The 6,767-nt window shown below is 39.7% G+C and overlaps 1 pseudogene; it reads left to right on the top strand.

The window, feature by feature from the left end:
- The window catches only part of LOC102773986, a 43,091-nt pseudogene that overhangs the window by 5,344 nt on the left and 30,980 nt on the right, over positions 1-6,767 (top strand).

The following is a 6,767-nucleotide window of genomic DNA, read 5'->3' as shown; positions in this document are numbered from 1 at the left end:
AGGCGTAGACTCTTTTAGGCCTACATGGTAGCACTTATTTAAAAGACCCCCTAATGATTTAAAAAGTTAACATGGCATCTACAAATACCAAGAACACTAACTGAATTTAAGGAGCCACAAAAGTATCTTGGTACTTGTGATCTTGAGCCAGAACAATTCATTCTACTTAATAAATTAAAGACTTTGAGCCCAAAGTTCCTGAACAATAAACATCAGATGGTTTATAATGAATTTTCAGCAAAGATTTGTGAGTGTTCACAAAACCTAGCATTTTACAAAAGCAGTGGTTCAATCCTTCTAAACTGCAACCAAAATTGAAGTAGTGGGCTTCCATCACCAAACTGTTGTGTATGCACCATAAAATGCAGGTTCACAACTTTTTGTGCTAAAAGTGAATGTCGCATCCACCAACTTTTTTAAAAACAAGAGTAAGAGTAAATGTTTTTCCTGTGCTTATAGTGGCAGAAAGGAACACGGAGAAATAATACATTTTCAAAAGCACTCCCGTCACATCTTCAGCTTCTTACAGAAGCATCTGCCCACAAAGATGACATTTTGTCTTTGTTTCTTCACTTTAAATTGTTTGCCATCACAATGTCAATCAAAAGCAAATTTATACTCCAGACAGATGCAAATCATAGCTTTTCCCAAAGTATTTTCAGGAACCAGTCACTTGTCTATCCATCAAAGCCTATACAGCCTTATTCACACTCTAACAGTAATTCTCTTTTCAGAGTAGCTGATAATCATCGCTACTTCCAGTGCAGTGGGATCATTTCCTCCTGGACTCACATTCACAAACTTACCAAGCAGCGGAGAGGCTGTTAGTAACAATTTTGCCCCTTTGATGGATTCTCTTGATTGTTACAACCTAAGAGAAAAGTGATAGCTTTCTCATAAAAAATGTAGCTTTGGCAAAATCATCTAGCCAAGTACCTTGCCCTTTTAACAATTTCTGACCCCTTGAAAAATCCAAGAAAAAGTTATGAACAATTTCCCCCCAAATAAATACATATAGCATATAATCACAGACGTGTGTGTGTGTGTGTGTGTGTGTGTGTGTGTGTGGTTTTAGGAGTTCACATATTTCTGAAGTTCATTCGTGTTAAAACTCTTGCCCATGGCTTTTGAAATGGGTTCAGTTACCCAGCAAGGTTATTGCCTGTCAGTTATATGCTACCTATATCTGCACAAGGCCTCAAGAAGGTGACAGTGGACAGAAAATATCTGATTCTATAACAGTTGTTCAAAATGGCATGAGTTTCATTCCTGTACAATCAGTCCCAACATTATACTTCACTAGAGGCCCGGTACACAAAATCTGTGCACCGGTAGGGTCCCTAGGCCTGGCCAGCAATCAGGGCTGATCTGTGGGGCAGCTGGCAGGGTTGGCCTGGCACTGCCCTCTTGCCGGCCCTGCACCCCACCTCCCCCACCGCAGCCAGTTGGGGCCTGAAGGCTGGGGGTAGCTTCTATGTTGAACATTTTCCCCCTGGTGGTCAGTGCATGTCATAGCAATCGGTCATTCTGCCGGTCATTCCACCATTCAGTCAATTTGCATATTAGGTTTTTATATAGATAGATTTCTCCCCCTTAGTTATCATCAAAGCCAAAGCTCGAGAGAACCTCTTCCCTCCTCCACACACAACCTTAATTTCGCTTTTAGAAACTTATTCCCCCTTCCAGGAAGACCATCAATTTTAACCATATTTTATCCCCAAGGCTACACACAGACTCATTCATTCTCTGAACCACTATGGATTGTATATCACTGCATCCTCAACTTTTTCTTTTGTAGGAAATTTCCCTTCCTCAACAATGCACTGCTGGTTTTCTGCATGGACTGGCTTTCTCACTGCATGCCTCACATTGCACAGTTTTCCTGGTTCATCTAGAAAGCATCATAGAGTCATTGCCAGGCTCTCAGTCGACACCCTTTCAGGTCGCAAGCCTATCTCTAGGCCTTGACAATAAGAATAAGAATTCTCTTGGCCAATCTATACAGAGTAGTCCCTCCTTATCCATGATTTTGCTTTCCATGGCTTGTTTTAACCATTTTTCTAAAACACTAAATGAAAAATTCCCCGTTCTGATTAGTGTATGAAATCTCAAGTTGTCCTACTCTGTCTGACCTGTGATGTGTCATCCCTTTGTCAGCATCACCACCCAGCAGTCACAAGGTGGCTGATTCCTTATCAGATCGACTATTGTGGTGTCACTGTGCTTGTGTCCATCTCACCCTTATAGCAGCCTAACACTATGTCATATTCTGTCATTCACCTCACTGGTGATGCAGGCTTTCATCTCATCTTATCACAAACAGAAGGTGAATGCAATACAATAAGATATTTTGAGAGAGAGAGAGACCACATTTAGATAACTTTTATTGCAGCATATTGTTATAACTGTGTTATTATTAGTTATCATGGTTAATGTCTTACTATATCTAATTTATAAATTAAACTTTATCATAGGTATGTATGTACAGCAAAAACATAGCACACAGAGTTCAGTACTATCCAAGGTTTCAGGCACCCATGGGAGTATATATATGGTCCAGCACTATCTGTGGTTTCAGGCATCCACTGGGGGCCTTGGACATATCCTCTGTGGATAAAGGGGGATGACTATACACAGTCTACACTCTAACCTCTGTTGAATGCCCTTCTTAACCTCCTTTTAAATTTATATTACTTCGTATGTAATTGGCACTTTATATTGTCTGATTGATCATAAGAGATCATACTCTTAATTAACTGGTACCATTTCTATTCTAGATACAAAGATCTGCTTCTACTAGGTCAAAGGCCAGGGGAACTTGCTCTCCTAGGAGTTCATAACATTTGCCAATCTCTCTGTGTAGTCAAAGTAGCTACAGCACATCTAGTTTACCACTCTGCAATATCTGTGGGTTGTCAAGTAACCAATCAAGAAAAGGAGAAATTATTTTTTAAATTTTATTTATTTAATTATTTTCCCTTTTTAATGAATTTATTGGGGTGACACTGGTTAACAAAATTATACCAGTTTCAGGTGCACAGTTGTATAGCACATCATCTGTACATTGTATTGTATGTTCACCACCCCAAGTCAAATCCCTGTCCATCACTATTTACTCATTAAAGAAGTATTTATGACCCTGGCTGGTGTTTCTCAGTGGTTAGAGTGTCATCCCATGCACCAAAGGGGCTTGAGTTTGATTCCCTATCAATGGCATGTACCTGGTTGCAGGTTTGATCCCTGGCCCCGGTCAAGACCCCTGCAGGAGGCAACTAAATAATGTGTCTCTCTCACATTGATGTCTCTCTCTCCCTCCCTCCTTTCCACTCTCTCTAAAAAATTCAATGGAAATATATCCTCCTGTGAGCATTAACAACAACAATAAAAGAAGTATTTATGTAGTTCCAGACCAATACCAATCTGGAAGTATTGAAGGGGGTGGGGATACAGATAATGCCCTTCCTTTATTTATTACTTTCATTACACTCTCACACAAGGATGACAAAAAAATAAACACAGAGGATTGATAATTTTAGATCATTAAAAAAACAATATTAAAAAATATAAAGCCAAGTGCCATGATATTGACTGAGATCAAGGGTGACTTAAGGTTTGGAGAGGTGACGCCTGAGTGGAACTTGATTAAGCAGCCAGCCATGCAAATATCGGGGAGCCGAGCTCTCTAGGCAACCATGGCCATGGCCAGAGGTAGGAATGAACTGGGCACTTTATCTAGGAACAGAAGGGTGGTCTGCATGTTTGGAACAGAGTGAGCAAATGGGAGAGTGTCATGAGATGAAGTTGGAGAGAAAGGATTCATCCTTTTCAGCTTCATAGCAAGAGTAAGGGAGTTTGGATTTTAAATATAAGGAAAGTTTAAAGCAGAGGGTGACATAATCCTGTTTACATTGCTACAAGTTTACTCTACTAGTAGTTGTTATATGCAAATAGACTTCAATGGGTTAAGAATAGAAGAAAAAAGTGGAAGAGGGGAGAAACCAAGATGGCAGCATAGGTAAACACCGGAAATTGCTGCCTCCCACAACAAATTCAAAAATCCAACTAAAAGACAAAACGGACATCATCCAGAACCACAGGAAGGCTGGCTGAGTGGAAATCCTACAACTAGAAGGAAAGAGAAAAATCACACTGAGACTCAGAGTTAGGTGCGGAAGTGCAGAGGTATGGAGGCGCACGCGGCAAGGGCTGGCAAATGAGGACACAGCTGTCTTTTTAAAGCGGGAGGGAGTCACAAGACCCCGACTGAGCCAAACCGGTCAGGAGGAGCTGATCCTAATAACCAATTTGTTTGGGGATCAATACCTCCCAGTAATGCCAACATAAATCAAGGCTCAACTACCAGAGGACAGTGCACACAGGGGTGCATCTGGAGTGCCCAGCTCAGGTGACTGGGGAGTCTGAGCCACTGGGCCCTACAGAACACATACTATACAAGGCCACTTTGCCAAGTCCAGGAGACATAGAAGAACTATCTAATACATAGAAACAAACACAGGGAAGCAGCAAAAATGCAGAGAAACAGAATCATGTCACAAATGAAAGTACAGGAGAACTCTCCAGAAAAGAACTAAATGAAATAGAAGCAAGAAAACTACGAGATACAGAGTTCAAAGCACTGGTTATAAGGATGCTCAAGGAACTTAATGAGAACTTCAAAGAACTTAGTGAGAATTTCAAGGAATTTAGTAAAAACATCAACAGCATAAAAAAGGACCAGTCAGAAATGAAGTATACACTAAATGAAATAAAGATTACCACAGCCAGATAGTGTGGCTTAGCTGTTGAGCATCAACCCAGGAACCAAGAGGTTGCCAGTATGATTCCTGGTCAGGGAATATGCCCAGGTTGCTCTCTCATCAATTTTTCTATCTCTCTATCTATCTCCCTTCCTCTCTCTCTAAAAATCAATAAAAACATATTTTTTAAAAAAGAATAATTCACAGGGGATCAACAATAGAGTAGAGAGGACACTGATAATCAAAACAAGAATTTGGAATATGATGAAGCAAGAACACTCAATCAGAACAGCAAAAATATAAAAGAATCCCAAAATATGAAGATAGTGTAAGGAGTCTCTGGGACAATTTCAAGCGTACCAACATTCGCATCAGGATGTGCCAGAAGGAGAAGAGAGGAAGCAAGAAATTGAAAACCTATTTGCAGAAATGACAGAAAACGTCCCCTACCAGGTGAATGAAATAGGAATACAAGTCCAGGAAGTGCAGAGAGTCCCAAACAAGATGAACCCAAAGAGGCCCATACCAAGACACATCATAATTAAAATGACAAAGGTTAAAGACAAAGAGAGAATCTTAAAAGCAGCAAAAAATAAAAATAAAAAAGAGGTTAGTTATATACAAAGGAGCACCCATGCAATTGTCAGCTGATTTCTCAATAGAAACTTTACAGGCCAGAAGGGAGTGGCAAGAAATATTCAAAGTGATGAATAGCAAGGGCCTACAACCAAAATTACTCTACCCAGCAAAGCTATCATTTAGAATTCAAGGTCAGATAAATAGCTCCCTAGACAAGAAAAAGTTAAAGGAGTTTATCACCACCAAACTAATATTACATGAGATCTTAAAGGGTCTTCTGTAAGAAGAAGAAATAAAAAATCAAAAATATAAACAACAAAATGGCAATAAATTCATATCTATCAACAATTGAAAATAAAAATAAATGAACAAGAAATCTAATGAACAAAACAAATTGATGAATAAAATAAAACCAGAGGCATGGAAACATGGAACAGACTGATGAATTTCAGAGGAAAGGGGTAAGGGGGCTGGGAAGAGATTAACCAAAGAATTTGTATGCGTTACCTATGGACACAGACAATAGGGTATTGAAGGCTTGGGGCGAGGCAGGAACCGGCAGATGGGGGTAATGGGGAGGGTGAGAGGGATGGGAGGGGACATCTATAATACTCTCAACAATAAAAGTTTGGGGAAAAAATGAAGAAGAAAAAAAGCTTGAGAAAATCCAACAACGGGTGTTGAGCAAAGGGAAATTTAATTAGTTCAAGTGAAACTAACTCAGGCAAAAATGCTGATTAACTAACTCCACCAGGATCTGATTCTCTTTTTTTTTTTAATTAAATCTTTATTGTTCAGATTATTACAGTTGTTCCTCTTTTTTCCCCCCATAGCTCCCCTCTAACTAGTTCCCACCCCACCATCCTCCCTTACTCCCCACCCACTGTCCTCATCCATAGGTGTACGATTTTTGTCCAGTCTCTTCCCGCATCTCCCATACCCTTCCCCCCTCCCAAAAAAAAAGTCAGTCCACTCCCTTTCTATGCCCCTGATTCTATTATAATCACCAGCTCATTCTGTTCATCAGATTATTCGCTTGATTTTCAGATTCACTTGTTGATGGATATATATTTGTTGTTCAAAATTTGTATCTTTACCTTTTTCTTCTTCTTCCTCTTAAAGGATACCTTTCAGCATTTCATATAGTACTGGTTTGGTGGTGATGAACTCCTTTAGCTTTTTCTTATCTGTGAAGCTCTTTATCTGGCCTTCAAATCTGAATGATAGCTGCTGGATAAAGTAATCTTGGTTGTAGGTTCTTGGCATTCATCACTTTGAATATTTATTGCCACTCCCTTCTGGCCTGCAAAGTTTCTGTTGAGAAATCAGCTGACAGTCGTATGGGTATTCCCTTGTAGGTAACTGAGTTTCTTTCTCTTGCTGCTTTTAAGAGTCTCTCTTTGTCTTTTGCTTTTGCAATTTTATTTTTGG

The sequence above is a fragment of the Myotis davidii genome, unplaced genomic scaffold (genome assembly GCF_000327345.1).
Source record: "Myotis davidii unplaced genomic scaffold, ASM32734v1 scaffold376, whole genome shotgun sequence".
NCBI classification, from domain to species: domain Eukaryota; kingdom Metazoa; phylum Chordata; class Mammalia; order Chiroptera; family Vespertilionidae; genus Myotis; species Myotis davidii.
The sequence above is the reverse complement of the archived record's forward strand: the minus strand, read 5'-3'. Positions and strand labels throughout refer to the sequence as shown.